The sequence below is a fragment of the Fringilla coelebs genome (genome assembly GCF_963513975.1).
Source record: "Fringilla coelebs genome assembly, chromosome: Z".
Lineage (NCBI taxonomy): Eukaryota > Metazoa > Chordata > Aves > Passeriformes > Fringillidae > Fringilla > Fringilla coelebs.
The window spans coordinates 65791185-65815290 of record NC_140031.1 but is presented as its reverse complement, the minus strand read 5'-3'; the positions used below and the strand labels follow the sequence as shown (position 1 = coordinate 65815290).

The 24106-nt window shown below is 44.2% G+C and overlaps 1 protein-coding gene across 3 annotated transcripts in view; it reads left to right on the top strand.

Annotated features, from left to right (window-relative positions):
* NRG1 (neuregulin 1) overlaps positions 1–24106 on the top strand; it is a gene marked incomplete at both ends in the record, with an annotated part of 170764 nt that overhangs the window by 97072 nt on the left and 49586 nt on the right. The window lies entirely within an intron of this gene.

Sequence of the window (24106 nt, the reverse complement as noted above, 5' to 3'; positions counted from 1 at the left end):
GGTTCTTTGGCCGAGTTATCAGATGGCTGTGGCCAAGTTATCAGACGGCTAAGTCAGAGATCCTCAGCGGAGAGTCTTTGTTGGTACCTTCAAGGGTGAGATAGTGGCCAAACCAGAGCTACCCTACTGTTTTAGCTCTCATGTGTGATCTCTTCTGTAGCTTTGCAGGTGTTCATGCTCCTCCCCACAGGAACTGCACCAGGTGAAACCATTTGCAAATGTACTACCATCTTATGTAGCCTCTCCTTTATGCCCTCAGAGCTTGAGCATTGAGACTTTTCTCTTACCCATTCAGTCCCTTGCCAGCAGCGCTCAGAAGGCACAATGTTTTGGAAAGATCAGGCCCCAGCTGTCAGAAAAATGAGTGAAATGAGATTAGTGGCCATGTCTGAGAACATCCTCACTTGCTAACATTGCTATGGAAGCATATAGCAGAGCCAGGAAAAGGCTCTAGTTCCCTTCCAGCAAAGCACAAAACTTTAATTGGATATTACCACTTCCTCCATCCATGTGGCTTCTTTGGTGGTGGTTCTGGAGTTCACTGGTAGAAAGCAGCACAGTGCCAGGAAACAGTGCATGTATCCTGTGGCAGGGAGTGAGTCGGGAAGACATCCCTTATGCAGAAGGACAAGAGATCATTGGTATTGCTGGCCTGGGAGTTGTGCAATTATAAATGTGACAGTGGAGTCTGGGAGCCCCACAAAAAGGAGTCTTTCACCCTCCTCTTCCATGCCAGCACAAATCCAGTGAATGTGTCGGCAGGATAATAGAACCAGTCTTATAGCAGCTTTAACCCAGATCACATTTAAATGTGCAATCTCACACCCATTCTATAAAATTGCCACATTCCAGATTTGCAAGTGAAATGAGGGAGCCTTGGTGAACATTGCTTTTCATGGAATGCCACAAAAAAGCTATGGCTTTTTTTATGTAGTTTTTAGAAAGCTGCTACCATTGTGCCCTCATTCCATAAATGTATTGATTTTGAGAATAAACTAACAGTGAAAATTGGAAAAGGGAAGTGTGAAAAGTTTTTGAAGAAGCTCAGAGATGTCTGTTTGGTTACCTGGAAAAACTCCCTAGCCATACTGGCTCTTGTACTCCTCACTTACAAAAACATCAAGAATCAGATATCATAACGGCAATAAGTTCTTGATGGGGGAGAACAGATAACTTAGACTGACTCAGCAAAATTTGACATTTGCCTTCTCTCCCAAATGTATGATGAGAGTTGTTATTTTTCATGGTTAAACATGCAGGGGTTGTCCACAACGGGGTTTGATCTAGGCTTCAGCAGGAGCAGTCAGGCCACAAACACACAGCTAGCTGAAAATCCATCCCCACTCCACCTCCCCACATTAAAACAAAAAGGAGGAGAAAGTATTTTAGTCCTTGAGAAACCAAATAAACTTGCACAAAGGAGCTGCAGCTGCTCCTACATAGTCTCTGCAGCAAAAAGTAAAAAACTCTAATAAAAATCAGTTTCTGAAAAAGCTGTTTGCTTCTACAGTTACCACTAGATCTGCACAGCAACAGCCGCTATAGACTGCTATGCATTCATTAGTTATTACAATTATTTTAATGAATTGCTCAAAGTTTCATGACCATGCTGCTCAAGATTTTTTTATAAAATTCAGCACTTAATGGTAAATTAAAAAGCCTTTGCAGTTTGTTGGTAAAGGTTTTGCAAGTATATTATGTAATAACTCTTCTCAGGACAATATTGTCATGAAAACTGTGTCATTCAGGCAAATATTTGATAACTTTCAGAGCCTCGTAATTTTCAGGATATAGCTACTTACTTCACAGTGGGGGGGGTCAAGAAATAAAAGAAGACATTCACATTAGTGTTCATTGTTGCAATATCAGTAAGACAACTTATTATGTCTGGAGCAGGTGCTTCCTAATTCAGCTGCACTCGTTGAATTTTTTTGCTCTTGTCTTCACAGTACTTGTTTGCTATATGAAAACGTAAGTAACAGAGTCCTGGAAGATTATCTTATGAGTTTGAATGCTTTCTAGCACATGTATGCCTAGAAGTAATTCACTCTCACCTGAGAGCTAGATATTATATCAACAGACCAGAAAAAAAGGGAAAAAAAGCACATAACCATGCAGTTCATGTAATTAGTAGCCCCATTTTGGGAGGCAGCATGTTTTCCCTTTGTTTTGCACTGAGGGGACTCCTCTTGCAGTCAGAGTCTGTTTGGTGCTGGACCCACACTGACCCCAGTGGGTGGAGAAGCTGAAGAGACCCTTTCCAACAGCTCACATTGCCCAGGTGCATGTAGATGGTGAAGCAGGTCTCCTGGTGTGATCTCATCGGGAGGATCTTCATCACAGCTTTTTCTTTTTACAGGTAACAGTAGTAATTTCAGATACCCAAATTCATAAGCAAGCCTTCCCACAGGATTGCTTCCTTCTAAGTTCTCTTGCTATCACAGTTTTAGCAAGGCCTGAGCTCTTGTGACATGAGCTCATGGCGACAGCTGCCAAGAGTCTGTCTCAGGTGCATTTCTGGACATGCAAGGGGGGTCACAGCAGCATCTCAAGAGCAGGGCCCACACCTGCATTAGTTATTGTGCATAACAGCAACCACAGCACAGGGAGCTTGGACCTCAGCATTGCACAGTCTTGGCAGAAAGCGTGCCATGTACTTTTTGCTGCCAGATGAGTTGTGAATGTGGCAGGTTTTGCCTTCCAGGTTCAGTCTTGCAGCAAGGATATTCTTTTCCCCTGCACATACTGATGAGGCTCTGCCAGGTCAACAAGATCTAACTGGGTAACAGCAGTGGATGTAGATTTTGTGGTACTAGTTTTCTTTTTGCTGAAAAGAAGTAAGGAAAGTGTGAGCTTTGAAGGCACTTAGGCCCCTTGAGGAAAACCATTAATTCATTCATTACAGCAGAAGCCAGATAAGCTGGACACTGTTTACATCTTTTGGTCCTTGTGGGCATCTCTGATCACCTGCTGTTAAAGTCCAGCTGAAGGCAAGATATCAGGCAGTTCCACTTAAAACAGTAATTGTCTAATTATAGTGGAAAGGCTGCCTTTCTCCCCATGTCCCATTGTGTTTCCTTCACCAGTACAGCCTGCTACTGTGACTCATCTGCCTAGGGCTTAATGAAGTTAGTCTGCAGCATCAAAAGCAATTAAAGTACTTTTGTACAGCAGCTCCATACAGTTACCTTTAGCTTGTCCTCTGAGAAGTCCTGTGATGCATCTGCAAAGAATCCCCTGCAGTTTTGCAGGAACAGTTGTGCTGGATCTGCATGTGAGAAAAATAAACCAGGATTGCTCTTGCCCTTCAGTTCAGCACTGCTCATAAGGCTGGCCAGTCCTGGGATGGAGAGTGTGAGTCTTGGAGTCAAGTGGTAGGGAATGAAACTTGAAGGAGGATTGAGAGAGGAAGTTGTTAATGGCTAGTTCACTGCACCACAAAATCATAGAATATGCTGAATTGGAAGGGACCCACAAGGAACATTGAGTCCTACTCCTGGCCCTGTACAAGACCACACCAAAGAGTTACACCATCTGCCCAAGAGTGTTGTCCCTCGGTATTTGGGTTAGAAATGGGCTTGCTGTGTTCCTGCAGGTCTCACAGACTCACCCTCTCAGGGTGGCAGTCTTTGCACCTCCACTCTCTAAAGACCCAGGCAGCAGCTGTGAATATAAGCTGTAAGATGCTGATGTGCTCTTGGATTGCTTAGGACTCTGGCTGAGGTGTTTCACTTGGGCACCATAACAAAACTCATTCTTTTCCACTGCACTGAGCACTAGCAGCTCAACAGTGAACATAATCCAGTTCAGTAATTGGAATGCAGATTCATTCCCACTTCAGGGGACAAGGGCCTTGATACCATGTCTCTTGTGCCCGGGCTAAGCACACCAGCCATCCCTTTTTCCAAAGGCTGCTGTCCCAAGTCCAGCTGAAAATTTTGTAGGAATTTGGACGATCAGTTTGCAACAAGTCAGTGCTTCCTAAAAATTTTTCACTGCAGAGGACCCCACCTCAACTCTCACGCATGCTAATCCACACCCTCTGGGATTTTTCAGCTGAGCAGATGACACTGACAGCCAGCTGGATATGCACATCTCACTCTCCCTCAGGCCTGTGCCTTGTTGGTATCTTGCTTTCCCTGATGCTGGAACTGATTCTCCTGCCCACACAGGGTCTTCAGGCCAAAACTGAAAGTTAGGTGGAGCAAGTTGTATGCACAGTCAGGGGAAGTGAGCAAGGGGTTAACAAAGTTGAGCAGCAAACACATTTCTGGAAATGCAGGGAGGGACTAACTTCCTAAGCCGTTATGGAAGGCACCCTGAGGAGAATGCAAAGATGCTCCAGAGATTTATAGGGAGAAAAATAAGGATAGCTGCAGATAGAGAAAAAGCAGTATGCAAAGCAGGAACAAGATTTGAGAGGAAGGCATAACAAGTAGTGTAATTCTTAACAGCTCTTACTCTGAAAAAGGGAAGTGTGGCAGAAAGGAGAGAACAGCTTGCTTTGTAGCTGTAGCAGCATCGGAGATCTGACATCCTCTCCTCCTGCTCATACCTCCCCAGTACATCTGCCTGACCCCCGCACTGGAAGGGATAAGATCCGTGTTCTCTTGTTCTCCATAGTTTGAGTCTTGTTTCTTTAAGCTTTTAAGTTTTTAACCTTCATTTGTGGCCATTTCATTCAAGCAAATCAAAACAGATATGTATTTTTCATCTCCTTTTGTGCCCTATCTCAATGCTTGTGGTTTTATGCACATTATATATTATGTGTAGTGTTTTCTGGCAGTGGATGGAAACAGGACAGACAAGGGAGGGGGTGTGTGTGTGGTCTCAGGAGGTGATGTGAATGCATGGGCAATACCCTGGGCCAAAACCATGCAGCAAAGGAGATCATTTTAGAAATAAGTGGCATGCTCTGCCTCTAGGATGCAGTCTGGCAGGAACTGATCTTGGACCATTCTGCAGTGTGCTTCTTTCCATTACAAGGACAGGACAACCGTATGAATGAACTAACTGAGCTGCAGTCATACAGAAGAAATCAGGTCCTGTTTCATTGCTTCAGCGAGGAGCTTCCTTCTCTAATGAGTTTTCAGGCTGCTACTCTGGGGTAGCAAGATGGTAGTATCACCATTAGAAAGAGTGTCACCCATCGGCAGTGGGCACATCTGCCTTTGAAACTGGTCTGTGTACCAGCTTATAAACCATTGTATGGTGATTTGTTCCTCACTGTATGTTCCAAGACTTCAGGCTGCTCTGCCAGGAGCTGGCCCTCGTCCCAACTGCCCAACAGGTCTGTCATGAAGACCCTCAGAAGGTTTGCTGAAAAGCACCTGTTTTAGGAAGGTGTTAGTACTTTCATCACAACTGGAACAGGCTTTTTTCTCTTAGAAATTGAGGAGATGCAAACAGTAAAACTATCATTAAATAAGCAAACAGCAAGCCATAATGCTACACAGACAAACCCAGATTTTCTTGTACTTCACTCCCTTGGACAGAGAGTCTGTGGCACTGTGGTTTGAGAAATAGTGATCTTTCACATTGTGATTCCAGCATGATGTGAAGGAAGAAATGTTTGAATATTGAAAGACTGAACAAGTCAAAAATAGCTTTGTCATGAGTGAATAGCCTTTGTTACACCCTTGAGCTGTCTCCATGTCCTCTTCCAGGAGTATGAACCGGCTGCTTCTACAGTTCTGCTTTTGGGGTTAGCTTTGGTTTTAAGGTGTTGGGGTTTGGGATGAAAACTGATCCATTGCAGAAATACCTACCCCCAGACATGAGGAATGCCGCGTGGACGTGGCCAAAGACAGCTGTGTGAAGTGGGAGGGGGTGGGTGGTGGGGTTGGCACCCTCTGGGTACACACAACTCCTGTTGTGAGATCTGCAAAATGAGAGAAACTCTCTGCTCTCACACAGCCTACAGCAGCAAGCAAATAGGCAGGCAGTACACCAGCACCACAGCCAGCATGCTTTTAGTCAGTAGCATCTCCGGACTGTAATTTATGAGACATTTCTCAGTTAGCACATCCGTTTCTGCTAGCTCACCATGCAGCAGAATGAGAAAGGCTGGATTCTCAGGAGGTGGTGGAGTGCAGCAGTCTCATTTGAATGCTGGGACCATTGAGGGGTAACCTTCCTCTGCCCATGGGCTACAGAGACTGTCTTAACACCCTCATTCTGCATTCCCCTTGAGCCTCCAGGTACCTCTGGTCACTTACTGAGTTCAGGGAATTGCTAACATGTCCTCCCTGAAAGACTGCTCTGTCACTGGAGCTCTTGCCTGTTTCTTACAAGACAAGAATAGGATGATTATTTGCAGTATTTTAGATGAAAAAACATGTGAACCAGCCTTGTAAAACTACTAGCCTGCCCACAAGTTTCCAGAGTACTAGTACAGAGACAAAAAGAGGTAATAAATTAGCTTTGGAAGAGAGTGATTTAGTGTTGAGATACTCATTGAAATTCAAATATAAATGACTGGGGAGACTCACAGCTGTTTTCAGTTCTCCATCAGTATAACAGCTTTTGCCTGCTGGGGTCTGCCTATTTCTAAGTCACAGGAACAGTGAAGCCTTGTATATTTTGGGGACAGAGCTGGAGTGGATGAGGAAATGACTGCCCATGGATGTTCTTTACTGCCAGTCTTCTGGACTCACAGTTGAGTTTGAAAGTACAGCACTACCTTGGGGTAACTCTATACAGATGAGGACAAGGTACCTTGGTTATGGTGGAGTTATGTTGGAAGTAGTCCAGACTCCATCCTAATATGAGGGGAAATAAGGGAATTCTTAAGTGAGGTAATTCTTTTAGATGCTAGTTTAAGAGATTTTGATACGAAAAATCAGTTCTTATCTAGAGGCTATGCATAAGACTGTTAAAATAACAGTTTCATGTAGCTGAGCATTTCTGAGCAGTAACCATGTTAGAGTCCTGTTTTCTGCAGTTGTTTGAAATGTTTGAGTTTACCTGATTTTGTTTCTAAGTGCAGCGCTATCCATTTTTTTCACTGCTTTGCCAATCTTATCATTGCTTTCTGGTGCCTCAGACCATTTGAGGTATGTTTTTCGGCTATGACATACCATAAAACATGGCAGAATAAAAATGGATTGTGCCTATATGTCAACACCTCGGGCCCAGTGTGCTGATGAGGCCCTTAGCAGAGCCCTTCACTTAGCAGATTGTGCGCTGCCTCTGTCATCCCCGACTCTAGCAATGCCTGTGAGGGCTGTGTCACTCCTGTTAACCCCTCCAGTTCCACGATCTCCTTGTGACTGGGGATACCAGGAGACACATGCACTTGCAAAGTCAGTATGGTAACAAAATAGTGTCAGTGTTTCAGATTCTGATTGCTCAGTATCACATGGTGCAATGCAGAGAAGGTCATGCTTCAACCCAGGGAAGGGAAGGGAAGGGAAGGGAAGGGAAGGGAAGGGAAGGGAAGGGAAGGGAAGGGAAGGGAAGGGAAGGGAAGGGAAGGGAAGGGAAGGGAAGGGAAGGGAAGGGAAGGGAAGGGAAGGGAAGGGGAAATTCCTGTTATGTGATCGCAGAACTGTCTGTTGATCTGTTTGTTGTGAAAAGTCATGGAGAAAGGAGGTAAAACCTTCTTGAATGATTGAAGGAGCCTTCTTGAATGTTGTCTGTGTGGAGATAGACTCTCATTATCTACATCATCAAATGTCTCCCAGTTTCTGTAAGAAGTGATAGTTTGAGGGAGGAATAGTAGAGACTTGAAGAGAGGGGAAAAGAGAATAGCAGGTGTGGGATAAGATTTGAACACTACACTGACAGATACCCTGTGATTGCCCAGTGGCTAAAAAAAGGCTCCTGCTAGTGTATACATAATGGATATTCAGTCTCTCTCCAAACTAGATGTGTCCAGGCTTTACAAATACCATTTTCTTCCCATGAAGACAGAAGCAGGCTGCACCCCTACTGCTTCCCTGTACACAAGCTCCTGACTTTCATTTGTACTCATTTAGGCTTCCATTTAGGCTACAGATGAAGCAAACTCTGTATGCTTAGTCTAAACAAAGAGCCTTGGCTCCCAGTTCTACCTAGCCTTTTCATGCTTCAGGAGGAGTTCAAATGGACTGGGGAACTAGGAAGAATGAGACCCCTGTGCAGGGCCAGCTTGAGGACAAGCTGCTTGGGCAGCTCATCCCCCGAGATTTGCAGGGGCAGGTTTCCAGCTGGTGTTGCTCTGAGGAGCTCTTGTAGCCAGTGGAGCTGCCGGGATTTACAGTTGATGAAAGTGAGACTCCCAAGCCTGCAAGCATCTGGTGCTGACTCACTGCTGCGTGCAGCAGGGTGTGGATATGGTGTGAGAAGGCACTGACATCTCATCCTTTCTGCAGCAAAAGCAGCATTAAAAATGGGAGCATGGCAGGTCCAGCTCTTCAGGCTGAAGGAAAGGCTCACTCTGCCAGCAGCTTGCTGATGAGACTGGGAGGGGGATTGGGGATAACTGGGTGGGGGAAACGACACACGATATGTTATACAGAAGCTGTGAGGCTGTGGATTTGTTTTAATTTTGTTTTCGGTTCTTTGCTTAAAAAGAGACTTCTTAATCCAAATCCCCTTCTTCTCATGGCCCACACCAGGAACAAGAAAAGAAAATACTTGTAAACAGCAGCTTTAGTCACAGAGTATTGCTTCTGTCACATTACTGGCAATAGTGTGTAGATCTGTACAAACTGCTGCCTGCCTGTGCTGCCAAACCCCTGCTTACAGGAGCCCTCCTCACTGTCAGATGTCTCAGCTTCCACATGTGCTCAGTGAGAAGCAAGATTTATTGCAGTGATAAGTGGTCTCTGAAGTGCAGTTCTGCTGCTCTGTAACTGAAGCCAAGAGCCCGGCTGTTCCCAGGCCTCATGTGACTCTCAGCACAGCCAGCACTGCCTATTCCCTGTAGTGTTACTGACTGTTCTTCTTTCTTCCCCATGCCCAGAAGCAATGCCCCCCTGAGACTTCTGCCCTCTTCTGTCTCCAGTCCTGTGTCTTAGATCAACACAGGCAAGCCGTTCACTTCTGAGGCTTGTGCAAGCTTTCCTCTCCCCACCAAAGTGCTAGTTAAGGAAAAGGAAAACTCTTCTCTTATTGTGGGCAGACATCAGTCTTGAGCATCTTCCTCAGATACTGTTACAAATGGAGTGTGCTGCAAAAGCAGCTGCTTTTGTCAAAGTGCCCAGGCAAAGCTATCTCTCCTAGGCAGACCTTTCACCTGGGGCTTTCTGAACAACTTCCCGGGAAACATCACGATAATGGGGAAGTACAAGCACTGCAGGATGGGTAAGAGGCAGCCAAGGCTGCAGGGAAGGTCCACATGCTGGGTTTGGTTTTGTTCTTCTTTGCTCACTTTGTTTGTCATTTGAGGAACTTCTCTGACACCTCCTTTATGAGCACTGCCCTACTCCTCAGGTCCCAGCAGTCAAATACACAAAGCCTTCTGCAGGCATCCCAGAGGGTCTGAGAACTGTTTCTGCATGGAAGTGTTTAGGGAAACCCTCAGGAAATGAGGAGACGTGAGGATACAAGAACTGGAGAATATGGCTTCTGTTACTTTACAGCTGAAACATGCCAACAAAGGGCATTTAGGTATTTTCCTAAGTACTGTACCTGTCTGTATTTCCAACCCAACACAAGCAGTGTAGAACATGGAAGGACTCTGTCAGAAAAGCTGGGGTGACCCAGCTGATTCCCATTGCCCCAGTCAGCCAGAAAGAAATGCCAGTGATGTACAATCACATTGCTGAGCCTGGATGGGATCCAGCCCTGAAGACTCAACTAGATATTAAAACTTGTTGTGCTGCACTCACTGGGAAAGCCATTTGCATGCATGAGGCTCCTTACCCTGACTGCCTGAGGGTGGATTTCTAGGCTGTGAGACGTGCACAGAAGTCACCCAGGGCAGTGTCTGAAGTCACCACGGTTGTAGTTCCGTCCATTCCAGCACACAGAAACAGGCAAGAAAGTGAAAACAGGACATGGTTTCCCAGGGTGTCTTGTTTCTACCAACTGCTGTGATCCTTGGCAGTAGTGGAGGGAAAGAAGAGAAACTGTGTGCAAAGAGCTCGAAGAATGAAGCAGAGCTGTTAGCATTATTGAACTGAGGTCTTTCATACCTACAGGCATCTTAGCAGCTATTTTGTTAGCATCCATATTGCAGGCAGTAGGCTGATGCTGACTCTGAACAAATGCCCCTGAATAAATAGTGTGATCATGTTGCCTGAGGATGGTGGGAAACAAGGTGCATGTGAGACAGGCTGGCAGTTCACAAACCTCAGAGTGAGTGTACCCAGTTTTCTGAGCGTTGGCAGCTGAATTGCTGGGCTTATGAGCAATGATGGGACGCAATAGTAAGGCTTTCAAAAATAATCTTGGTTTGGTTGCAGCACAAAGAAACCAGGACAGGTGGCAGGTGGTCCAGACAGTTTTTGAAAGTAAGAGATATGACAAGTTTAGCAAGCTTTGCCCCTTACATGTTACTGTGTTGAAGGACAATACCTTGAAGCTGATAACCCGGCATCCACAACACTGGGGCCATGGCTAAGTCCATGACATCTTAGCTCATTCAATTTCATTAAGAAAGGCTCACTAATATATATGCAGCAGATGTACACATACATCAAGCCACATCCACCACAGCTGTAGGGAGCCACATTGGCCTTTGTGAAGTTATGTCTCAGCACCAGCAGAAAGTCATGCTTGTGGAGTATAAGAACATGGGAATTAGATTAATTTGTTGAAACTGTAGAGGCTTCAAAATACATCGTGGGCTCAAAGGCTTACCTAGCTTTTTCCAACTCAGTCCATCAGTTTACCAAAAGACACTGCTGCCTAAGAGAGACCTTACCTCATTTAAAAGTTAGGGTGTACAAGAGTTACAAAGAGGGTTCTGCCCTAAGGCAGAACAAGGTAACTTGTTTACCTCTTACTGCAAAAAGTACAATTAAATCTTCAGTGATGTGACATGGATGTCTCCTGCAATCATCAAAAGCATTGCATATACAGCCATTATATTTAGTGGAGCATGCTTAAAATGGGAGGAAAGGTGTGAAAAGCAAAAAAAGTTTCACATCCATCAATTGATTACAAAAAAAAAATCCTCCTCTGTTTTAAGATGGTAATGAAAGAATCAAAGTTTTCCTCTCAATGGAAAACATGATTGCTGTCAACTGAGTACTATTCCAGAGATGTCCAAAGTAGTAAATAGCCTCCAAAGACAAGCAAATACCTTCAGATGAGAATGAAAGTGTGCCCAAGATCTTCATGTCCATCTCAGCCATGGCCACAATACAATGTAAAAAGCCAAACCAGAGAGTATGTCTGCTGTTTTGGGGCCCAATCCGAAAGTCCCTGCAGAGCAGTGTGTTTATACTGTATTCCATGTATACAACTCTGTGTTCTTGAGACAAATAATCCCAACAGAGCAAACCAGAAAGAACAGAGAAGGAATGTACAAAACCAGTAACAGTGAGGAACCAGGCACACTTTAGTTACTAATGCTCTTTACTGGATACTTCACGTTTAGACAAAGCCAAGTTGAAAGTAGGCTGATGCAGACAAAAGTGGATTCAGCATTTTATCCTTTGCTGAGCACCCTCATGAAACAGCACAGGCATCTATCTCCATGAGAAGGCACCGAGACGATAATCTGCACTGTTGAGTGTGATGGTAGTATGTGTTCATGGCAACAATGTCAGAGCAGAAAAGCTTGTGACACAAAAACAGAGATGGAGAAGATCCTTCCCAGCACTCACTGATTGTTTATAGGGAGTCAGGAGGGAAAGGAATCCAAAATATCACAAAGCTTATTGAAGAAGTCACCCTGTCTCCACCTGGCCCATATTTAGCAAAGCCCAAATGACAAAGAATCATTAAAAAATGGGAGGAAATGAGAAGAAAAGTAAGCCTTCTCTAGTCAGGAAGGTGGCTAGTGGAGATCTGCCAGATGTCTGGGTTTGTCTGCCAGTGAAGAGCAGCCAGATGGATAGCACCTCCCCTTCTTCAGTGTGGAATATCCTCAGGATCCTCTCCCACCTGAGGATGCAGGACAGTCTCAGCAACCCTGTAGGGGTTTTGCCAACAAACCCACATGCGGTACAATGCCAAGCAGAAGGGCAAAGGATGCAACTCCAGTGCTGCAGGGAGGTTTCCTTTCTATGGATTTGCCACCCCCACCAATCCTTCCTTGTCCTGCTTCTCCAGAGGCTATCCCATAACTGTAGTGAGTGGCCTCTGTGCATGAAGGCCAGCTGAGTGCTGGAAAACCTGTCACCAAGACACCCTTATCTTCCACCAACAAAAACAGTCACATGTCAAACCTCCAAACCTGAAGAGCACTGGAACAGAAGACAGGTCCGAGGGCAGACTGTGAAGAATTTGCCAGAAGTGACTTGAGTGAGAGTCTCCTGAGGCATTACCCTGGATTTTCTGTAACAAGGGGCTGTGCTGAGTGACCTGTTTGATGCAATTTTCCTTGAATTTTGGTCCCCTAAAAATGATTGTTATCCCTCTGTGTTGCAAAGGTTCTTTTCTTCACTGCATCCTCATCTTAGATGCGCATCAAGTTTGCAGGCTGTCAGTTGAGCATCTCCAAAGGAAACCTCTGTTACTTTTTATTTCACTTAAACTTTACTGCCTTCAAGTTGCAGTCAGCATCCCTAAGTCATAACACCCCAGTCTGAAACATGTGTGCTTTTTGTCCCTGATGTGTTCCAAAATAAAAGTTTTGCAGCCAAAAAATAGTTTAAAAAAAAATTACAGCATCTTGTATTCACTGAGAGACCTGCTATTACTAAAAACATCTGCTCAGTCAACCTTACAATAGACCAGAAAAACGGAACATTCTATTTCTAAAATGATGGTCAGTGCATTTTCCACTAACCCAGCTGGTTTTAAAAATATTTCTCTATATGACAAAAATATTTTAATTCCCTAAATTGTTTAGAAGTCCTCCTTTCTCAAACAGGTACTGTGTCGTTTTTTTTAATGGAAAACTTTTTATAGGTCAAAAAAAGGATGACCATGTTAATTTCTTTTCTTTAATCACCTCATCTCATGGAGATGTACATTGTATCTATCTGTATCTAAAATGAGAGATGGTTACAATAAGTGCGAGCCTTGTGAAGCTAGACAGAGAATAACTTGGTTTTGTTGTTGTATGTGATACAAAGCACCATGCTTTTCGTAATTGTTTAGTACTGTTCTGCCTTAAGCTGCCCATCTTTCAAATTCCTGAAGACAATATATACATTATTTGTTAGGAAGTGGACAAATCTGATAGCCCCACTGCAGTGAGGGTGCAGCAGATCCATGCCCTAGGTCCAGGAACTGGGCACCCACTCACAGCAGGCCTGCACACCGACACATGTACGTATATACATGACCTGTAGACACAAGCATACCACTCCCCCATTAATAGAGTTGGAAATGGAGTTTCAGGAGAATATTGGACAGACTGCACTCATCATGTGCAAGGCACAGCCACAGAGCCACAATGATCAGTGCCTGTTTATGCGTATCGTCCTCGTATCTCCCTGTTTCCCCATGCGTATTCCCTGTCAAGCCTCCCAGATCCCTCTCCTTCCCTGCCTTTGCTTCCTCCACTAAACATCTTGAGACTTGCACCATGCCAGAATGTCCTTCCCTCGCATCCTGTGAGGGGTCCCAGACACCCAAAGGCAGCAATATCCCTCTGTTTGAAAGCTGCACCAGGAAGCCTTATGAATTGGATCACAGTGATGGGTTTCATCCCTTGATGTGTGCCTGAAGGCTCCTGTGATGGCTCTGGGAGGGGCCAGGCAGGACATGATTTGAGGACCCCCTATCTTCCCATGTCTCTGTGCGCTCTCTCAACAGCAGGAAAATGAGCTTTCATCACTTAACCTAATTAGAATTAAAAATAAAGCTGAATTGTGATCAAAGTGAGTGTGCCCTTCTCTTCACTTCTGTCATTCTCCAAATTTAAGATTACTTTCATTATGGGTCTTTGTTAACTATGTCACTTACCAGGAAAATAACCCAACCCTAAACAAAAAAGTCAGCCTTTCCTGCTGATTTTATTTGCCTTTGACTGTGCTACAAGCACACAAATTATTTCTTCACATTTTGATTCCTAGGTTGCCTCCAGAGGCATTTTTTATGTGAGCTTAGTGCTGTCACTGTATTGGGTGTGAAGAAACACATCTACAGCCGCATACCCATGAGGTGATGTTTCAGTTTCAGATGTCAGACAGATCATAGTCACACAGGCTAGCCTGGTTCATCCTTACACATTGCTAAGCCTCATACTGAAGCAGTACCTTCAGCTCTGTCACAGATCTTGCCTGTTACAAGGCAAGGGTTTCCAGCCACATTTTCCAAAGAAAGGCATATTTTGGAGCACCACCAGTGGAGCTGTGGGTCAGAGGAGGGAGCTGACCAGGACAACTCAAGTGCACAGCAATTTGCAGTCCTTTAAGAAACTGCTAAGTGGACATGGTGCAAAACTCAAGAAGCTACTGCTACAGAAATGTTCACCTCTTTAAAAATGCTCTGGAAAAGGCACAGATGCTGGGGAGGATATAAGGATGTCAAGAGAGGTTTGGCTGTAAACTGATTATGGGGCTGAGAGCATCTGGCTCCTTTCAGTCCCTCTGCTCTGCCTTGACTTTTCATCTGTCCAGAGACTGGGTACCTAGGGAAAGTTTACCAGTCTCCTGTCAGACCTGACTAGCATTCAAGTAAAACAAACTTTATTTAAATAAACACTTGTTTAGAGATTAAGTGCAAAACTGTTTTTTCCTGCCAAGGTCTAAGCTCAGAGCTTTTTACTTCCTCTGCAGCAATGAATGACATCATCGCCACTCTTACACTGTGTTAAGCGTAAAGGAGGCCATCCAGTGCTGAGCAGAAACAGAAAACAACTGCCTAGAAATCTTACATAACAAAAATAAATTACTTTCTTTTAAATATTGAAATTTCAGTAGCCGATGCCTTGTAGCTAGGTGTCTATGGAATTTGCCATGACAGGTCCATGCCGTCAGTTGTTTGCAGCTTTTACACACTATTCAAATAGAAATTTTCCTTTCCTCATGGTGTAGGTAGAGCATTGTTTGAAAAATTTCACTGAAAAAAAAATTTCTGGTTTTCTGAGAGACAGATTAGGGAGTTTTTTGTAGCACAGATTTGGTTGTGCAAAAGAATATCTTGTGAGTACCTACTGGATGAGCTCACACAGTCACACATGAAGCTGGCTCTTTAGATGTGGAGTTATGTGGTGGCAGCAGGGACACTGCTCCAAAGCACCCATATGTAGAATTATGTTTCATTTACAGTATCGGTGCACTTGTCAGAAAGGTAGATCTGCCTTCATAGCATTTGGAAGAGAGCATTTTGGCAGCAGGTTGTAGTCAGCATCTTGCATGTGCAAGACGTTCCTTTTCAAGCCTCTGTGTGAGCATTAACTCACATCTGCCTGCCTCCATTTTCTGCTTTTCTGCCTGTTAGTTTTGAAGTTGCTTGAATCGTTTGGGATCTAGACAAGGTACAAAACTGCCAGCCCAGTGAGGGTTACAGGCTTGGTCACTGGTGGTGAGGCTGAAGGTCTGCCCCAGGCAGATTTACCAGTCCTCTGGATGCCTGACAGCTCCCTTGTGGTTCATCAGCTTCATTCAGCCGCTTCACACCACCATTTCTTATTAGTGATACCCACTTTGCAACCATGCAGGATGCTGACTTGTTGCTGTTATGATCAAGGTGTGTCTAAAATATCTCTGCCTCCGTGGATCGCAAACACTATAATGGGAAAACAACCGGGGAATTAGTGGGAGGACAGAGATATCAACAGCAAATTGATTTGATCTCGTGTGTTCCTGATAGGAAATGATGGATGTTTTGCTCGCTGTGGTAACCTTGTTCTTCCATAAAGAGAGGGGTGGAAAGAGGAGAAGGGGACAATTCAGAGGGAAAGTGTATACCTGCTAGTAGTAGGATCCCTGAGAAAAGAGTAGAATCTCTTCATTTTTGGCACGGCTGACAGATTCACCATTAAGGGAAAATAAAGGCGATCTGCCTCCCAGAGTGAATCAGCATTGTATGCAGTGAGGAGTTTGCTTGGTGTTACTCATCACCTGGAAGAATAAATATCTGGAATTGTGACTAAAGACCACATTGCCCTGAGGCGTGGTTTTGGAGGTTTTTTAACTGTTATTCATCTCCTATTTTTTTTTTTCATTTTATGAATGATCTGTTTTACTTTTAGCTGAAAGACACAGCCTAGCTGCACTTGGTGCAGTCCTAAGCTGCAAATGGAGAGCAAATGAAAAATTAACAACTGCAAAAGCACCCCAAAGAGTCAAGGATAAGAGCTGGCATCATCAGTGATCCTTCCAATTGCATTGAGAGGATGTAGCACAGGCCACATTTCTATTTTCCCCTTTGATTTGCTATGAGTTGCTGTGAGCAATGTTAAACAGCTTATGCTTCTATGCTTCTCTCATTCATTTCCATAATTTTTGGTCATCTAAGATAATGCCCCAACAGACAGAAAAGAACGAACATTGGCTTAGAAACAGTGGCTACTTGTCAAACTAATTCTGGCTGCTCTAGGAGAAAAGTCTCTCCTATATGTCTAACTCCCTTTCACTCTTCGTCTCCACTTCCCTCCACTATTCATTGTCAGTTTTTGCTCTGAAGGGCTTGTCTCAAACTCAGCCATCATTTAAAATCCTGGGATAGTAATCATAAAGCAGTCTGGCCAGCATTTTAACGAGCATACAATATTTCTGGCATTGGATAATGTTCTGTTGTTTAGCCTTTTGCATCCAAGAGCAAGTGTGACTGCATGCACCTCTGTGTGTGTGTGTACGTGTGTGTGCATGTGCTTGGGGGCTTTTAGTCACTAGTTAATTTTCTTTAGTCACTAGTTAATTTAGTCACTAGCTAATTTTCTTTGTCACTCTGTCTACCTGCCATACAAGGTAGACTCCTGTTGGGCTGTGCCTAACAGCTTGGATTTACATTCCATCTGATCTGGGTTGTGTTTGATTCACGTAGTTGCACTGTGGCATGAAGTTGCATTCAAAATTACAAAAACAGTGCGACATGCAAGAGTGCATGGAAAGCAAAATGCACCATTTGCTAGTCTATCTCTAACTGCTTCTAGCAGCTCCTAGGGCTTTGTGCAGGGCTTGCCTATCTTGTGGGTCTGTCACTGCGTATCCTGCATCTTCCTCTCGTGTCAATCCCCATCAGCCTGGAGGCACAGCATTAGATCTGGGAGCTGTGGGGCATCACCCTAAGCCTGAAAATGATGGAGAAAGGAGCATCAGGGCTTTGCAATGTGGAAGTTACAAAGGCTGCCCAAGCTGAGGACCAATGGAATCTCAATGCAAGCAGGAGTTAGCAGCAGTGGGGACAGGTCCTGGCAGGAGAAATATCTTTGGGAACAAACAGCTGGTCTGGGAGGACAGAGCTGTTGAAATCTTGGAATCACAGATTTCAAAAGATCTTTTGTAGGCTCACACATGTTATGAATGCTCATCAGCTGAGAATGGATTTTCTATAGATAGGAATGGGGAATGAAGTGTCACATTGGCAGCCAGTGGGTGAAAGCAGCATGTCCACCAAGGTGCTGAAACGTCCCATCATCATCTGACATGAAACAGAGTCTCATGATCCTGGACTTTGGCCCTTTTCCCTTTGGAAATCCTGTGCAGAATAGCTAAATTTGTGGTTGTTCTTGATAGTTCTGGGGTTTTTCAACTTCCTCTATATAAGAAAGAGAGAGCTTAGAAAGGTAGTCTAATGTGGTGGTTAGGTTTTGCAGCCTTCTTTCAGGTAGAAGATTGTAGATGGTGGCCTCAGATACCCACATTTCTTTTTTATGTTAATTGCATTTTCTTCTGAAGTGAAAAACTGTTATCTCTAAGTACAGTTTAGAACTCATAATAGAGAGACGGTGTATCTCTTTGTATCTTCTTCTGTCAGAGAAACCTCATCAAGTCACAGTATCATAATTTAGCGTAATACTTTTACATTTTACCTTCTGACGAAAATACTGCAGTGCTTTTCTCCCAACAGCCCTAATTCTCTGTGTTTTCCTCTCCTCACTTCCACTTCAATGTTACAGATCATGACAGCAAAGGCATTCAATGCACCCTGCCGTGGTACAAAGCAAGTGTACGAGCCGAGTCTCAGAAATGCCAGCTCTGTTAAAACCACGTTTTAACTGATGCAACTGATGCCCTCATGCAACTGATCCTTTTCCCCACCACCATGGTTTCAAAATCTGTAACCTGTAGACACTGTCAGTGTAACAAGCAGGCTTTGCTATATCAGAACAAAGAAGGTAGTCTCTATGTAGCTAAGGCTGTGATTAGCTTTCCTTGTTAAGCTTGGAATTAATCCCTCCTATTATGGTTCAATGAAATTGGTCCATCTGTGATGTACTTGTAGTTCTTGCTAGGTACTAACAGCTTTAGAAAGTCAAGGATAATTGAATGGGAGAGAGGAGGAAGGTTGTCGTACATAAAAACTCAATATTACAATTTTTGCATGTCTCTGGTGGCTACTGGATGGGATAGCAGGGGAGGATGATTTACAGAAACAGCTCCAGCAAGAGACCTAGATTTATGTTTTTCTGTTGTTTTAATTGAAGCCAATGTGCTGGTCTGTGTAAAGAGTGAAGCATAGTAGCCCTAGAGGAATGAATAAACTAAATAAACTCTTCCAAATTTCTGGCTTGGGTTTTGTAGTAACATGAAAATAGATTTTCCCTAAGTCAGGAGAATGAAAAATTGTAACAATCTTGCTTCATATTAATAGAGGTTGATTTACAGTCTTTTAATTGTCTTAGATTTTTTTTTTTAATCCTGTATTGTGTTACTAGCAAAGTATGACTGCTTCCAGCTTCAGACTTCTTAGTTTGTTTGTAATCCAGGCAATGTTGGAATTAGAGTGATCCTTTTTTTGCCTTTGAAAGCATTTAAGCACAACCAGGCATCAACGCATACCAAAACACCAACTCTTCTAATAACATGGTAGCATTTAATTTTTTAATTCAAAATGCCAATCATCCTCTTTCCTTCTCTGCTCAATATGCATAAAAAAATGTTGGGCAGCATGAAGGTCTAAGAGGGTAGCTGTGGCACTCTGCAAGGGCTGCCTTCAGACCGATGGGGACATTTGCTAAGGCAATTGCTATGTCTTTCTCGTTTGGAGAAAGTGACTCAGCTGCACCTACAACACTGCTACATCTTGTTACTTCTTCCTGCCCAAATCAACTGGCAGTTGCTTTTTTCTCCAGATGGTTCCTGTGGTTCATCATCACGTAAGAAGTACGGTACAGGCAAGATTACTCTGTACCCAGTCGTGTCGCCGGTGCTGTGTGCCCACGACGCTCTGCATGCGCTCAGGAAATTACAAGTACTTCCGTTATTTTCCCAACGTAGGTCCTTCTGATGACAATGAAATTAATATGAAGAGTAATCTTCCTTGGCGCACTTTTCCTGTGTAAGATTTGGGATCACTGCAGCAATAGATGGAAACCTGTCCTTTTACTATGTATTTGTGACAGCTAAAACTTTGAGTGTTCAGAGCTGAAACGAGTGAAGTCCAACTGTGAATGGGAGAGAGGTTCAGGAACTGTTTGTCCTGTACTTTGCCAAACACAGCTCCAGTCCTTCATTCTCCTTTGGGAGACAGTAGCTGAGAGTTACTCGGACAAGTCTAAAGCGATGCTCAGAAGAGGCATTCCAGAGGAAGAGGCAGTGGTAGAAGCTCCCCCTCTCCTGCTAAGCTGTCACACCTGTTCAGCATGACTCATCAGGGTGCTGCGGCAAGCAGGTAGCAGTTCGTTCATCTGTGTCTCCTTGCAGTCACGTAATCTTTAATGTCCTTTCCAGATTTTGCTGCCATCATTCGTGTTGTTGTCACTTGGAGACCAAATGTTGCACAGTGCCCTCTCTTACTGCCACCTCCCATCCATTCCATGCCCATATCCCATTTAAGAGGCAACTGTGTAAGTGAAAAAGCGGGAGAGGCAGAATGTGTTCAGAAAGTTCAGTGCTGTCCTTTTAGTAACACAGGATCACACAGGTGGGCATATCCCTAGCTGTGGCTGGGTGCTGTTCTTTGGGGTATGCATAGCCTCCTCCCAGGTACTGCAATGTCTAGACTGTATGGGTTTTTCAGGGTGTTCTTTGCAGTCCTTGACCGGCTCATGAGAGTTCTGCAGTTTCTCTTCCAAATTAAAAAAAGAAGGTTGCAAGAAAGCATTATAGCTCTACAGGATCCTGAATGCAGACAGTTCTACCAGCTTTACAGGGACACCTCTGTTTCTCACACACCCATTTGAGTTGTGCTAAAGACATTCTTCCTTTTCTACAGCTGCCCTTAACCCTGAGTAAGGACTTGTGCAAGACCCATCTTCCCTGCCTTTTGTTTTACTTGCGCTTGTGTTGTTTATCTTTGTGTATTTTTATCTTTTAACACCCAGTACTGGGTAAATATCTTCTGCTGCTTCACCCAGTTTTGCAGTGCGGTCCTGTGTTCATGACTCCAGACATCTCAAGCAATTACTTAATTGTGACACCTATTAGGAAGAGAGCCATGAAGCATTGGTTCTTTGACACAAGGCAATGCCTAAGTATGGAGAGCAGCTGCAAAGGAAATGTTCAGTGTTACTCCTGTTTCCATGCCATCCTTCACTGAGCTGTTTATGTTGTCATTTGATGAGCATCTTGTTCTCTGAAATACTGTGGTAGCCTTGAGGCCACCACTGGACCTTGCCTGTATTTTGGCTTGGGTGATGTCCCAGAGCTCCCAAGAACACATTCCTGAGGTAGAATGCCTAGCCTAGCAATCACCCCCACTTTCTATACAGCTGGCTTCCTCAAATTCCCTGACCAGTGGCTACCATGAATAAAACTGCCATGCCACTTCTATTCTGCCTTTAAATAAGTGGTTACTGAAAATGAAGCAGTTTCCCTTCCTCCAGTCCAGTAGATGACAATGATGGAGTGCTCTGGTATGCCCACAGTGGCACTGAAATTGATTCATTACATTGCGTCAGCTGCAAGACCCAGATTTTGATTAGTTAAACAGTTTGGTTGGCTAGTGATTAATGTGCCTGATATATGTTTTTTCTAGAAGACAGAGAAGAGATTCTGCATAAAGTACAGACTGGGGTACACACATCTGATTCTCAGAACAGTGACCAGAACAGATTGCAGTTCTGGGGATTTTTTAAGGCAAAAGATGGAGTTAATGCTACAATGTTCTTTGTACTGCATACCCCTCTCCATAAAGTCTTTGAGTAAGTGCAAACTTACATATCTGACTCATAGATCTTTATGGTTTGGAGGCCAGTGGAGCCCATTCAGCCGGAGATCATGTGAGTGATGGCTGCTGGTGAACTCACAGTTTTGCACCTCCAGCAGAGAACCTTCACGGTGACAGGCAGTGTGGGAAAGTAATTTTAACTGTCATATACTAGGAGATGTAAAGAACACTGCAAAAGCCCTAAGTTACTTATGCAGACTTTTCTACTTGGTTTCTCAGAACACTCAGCTTTTAATTTAAGGAAGTTTTCCTTGATGGAAAATCTCCAAGGAAGTGTGTTGCTGGCACTGCCATCTGTCTCTTTTCCGCGGAAGTATATCTAGTGAGTGAGGAGGAATGCTGGCTGGTAACTAATAGCAAATTTTACCCTTGCATTTGCCAATTCTGGTCCTAAAGACTACTGGTCTGCAATAAAGCAGTGAATATATGACATAAATAAATAAATAAATGTCTGAACTAAAATATCAAAAATTGTAAGTTGTTACAAGAAAGTTTAAACCATTTTTGATCTAGAGATATCTGTGACTCTAAAAGCTGTTTACAGAAGCTCTGCTTTTGGGGTGCTGGCACATCATAGTGCAGACTACTTGGGGTTGGCTAGGTGTGGGGTTGGCTGGGACATGTGTTCCCTCAAACCCATCGCCTGTCCTTTGGGGCGTAGGCACAACTTGGATCATCTCTCCCTTTTGCTTCAGCTCTGGGGTGGATATTTGTGAGGAAAACAGGAAAAGTGGAAGGAGGGATAAAATAGTAAAATGATTTTTATTCAGACAAAAAATTGAAAGCTAATAAAAGGAAGTACTTTCTCACATAATACACAATTAGCTTATGGAACTCACTGCCAAAGGATACAAATGAAGCCAAAGATTACAGACCTGTTCAAAACAGGATTAGGCATAACATGAAAAGCAATATTAGCCAGATTCATAACAGTTAATACTTAAAAATAAACAAGACATTTTGGAAGGAATATAAATCCTCGGGCATCGGGACAGAAGCCAAGTTCTAGCTAGCAGGATTTAGGAAGAAATTTTCCCTTGGGCCTGCTTCTTCTGTAATGGAGTCTTAACAGAGTATCTTGCACCTTCCTCTGAAGAAACTGATGCTGGCCACTGTCAGAGAGGGGACACTGGGTCTACTAGGCCTACATCCTGACAGAGTCTGGCAAAAACAATTTCCTTTATTTAAGTAAATTCAGAAATAAATAGAAATGAAGCAAAAGTTTTGGGAAAGCAGAATGAGTTTTCTCCCTTCAGAATCTGGGAGCAAAGAGCAGAAATTATCCTATCCCCGCACTCAATAGCAGGAAACCTAATACCTAGCCTAATACCAGCCATATGCTGATGTAATCTATTGAGTTCAGCGAGACCTAACCACATACATCTTTATGTATGAACATCAGTACGAGTCCGAGAGGCCACATCATCCTCTCCCACTGTAACACTGGAGCCAATCAAAACCCTTTTTTATTTTTAATGCAGCTTTTTAATTTTTAAAACAATCTCAGTGGGACCTTCTGTGCAGGAGAGGAGCTGTGCCAGTTCTGCTAAGACAGCAAGAGGTTTGCCAAGACTAGGTTTCTCCTAGGACCTTCCAGAAAAATCTCACTGAGCTGCAGCCCCTGTGAAAGAACAGCACGCCAACACAGTTGACATTAATTGTTCCTAGTCAAGAGTTAGGGAACGGCTCCCATGTAGAGTAAGAAGGCTCTGCAGAGGGATCTGGACATGCTGGATTGATGGGCCAAGGCCAGTGCTAAGGCATTCAATGAGTCCAAGTGCCAGGTCCCATCTTCATGTCACAACCACCCCAGGCAGTGCTGGGGGCAGAGTGGCTGGAAGGCTGCACAGTGGAAAAGGACCTGGAGGTGCTGGTCAACAGCAGATAAACATGAGCAAGCTCTGCCCAGGCAGCCAAGAAGGCCAGTGGCATCCTGGCCTGTAGCAGCAGTACTGTGGCCAGCAGGACCAGGGCAGGGATTGCCCCTCTGTACTTGGCACTGGTGAGGGCACACCTCAAGTTCTGTGTCCAGTTCTGGGCCACTCACTGCAAGAAGGACACTGAGGTTCTGGAGTGTGTCCAGAGAGGGGCAATGGAGCTGGTGAAGGGTCTGGAGCACAAGCCCTGTGAGGAGCAGCTGAGGGAGCTGGGGTTGTTTAGCCTGGAGAAAATCAGGCTCAGGGGTGACCTTATCACTCTCTACAACTGCCTGACAGGAGGCTGTAGCCAGGTGGGGATCGGCCTCTTCTCCCAGGTAGCCAGCGACAGGATGAGAAGACATAGCCTCAACCTGCAGTAGGAGTAGTTCAGGCCGAACATCAGGAGGAATTTCTTAATGGACAGGGTTGTTTAATATTGGAATGGGCTGTCCAGGGACATGATAGCTTCCAACCTTGGAGAAGTTCAAGAAATGACTGGACATAGCACTCAGTGCTCCGCTCTACTGGACAAGGTGATGGTAAGTCAAAGATTGGACTCCGTGACATTAGAGGCTTTTTTCCAACATTACGATTCTGTGATTCTGTTTCAGATGAGAGAGTATGACTGCAGCAATGCAATGGGGAGGGCAGGGAGAGGAGAAAAGAGGAGTTTGGAGAAGGTACTGAGGTAGGCAAGGAGGAGACTGGCCCAAAAAAAAGGTGGAGTTCAACTGATGTTCAGATGTATCTTCTTCTATTGAATAGGCATGTACAAAAAATGTATGTCTGTTTTAAAGAACAGCTCCCACTCATACGGATAAACCTGTTGGCAGAAAGTTTTCTCAAAAGAGCCAGCAAAAGCA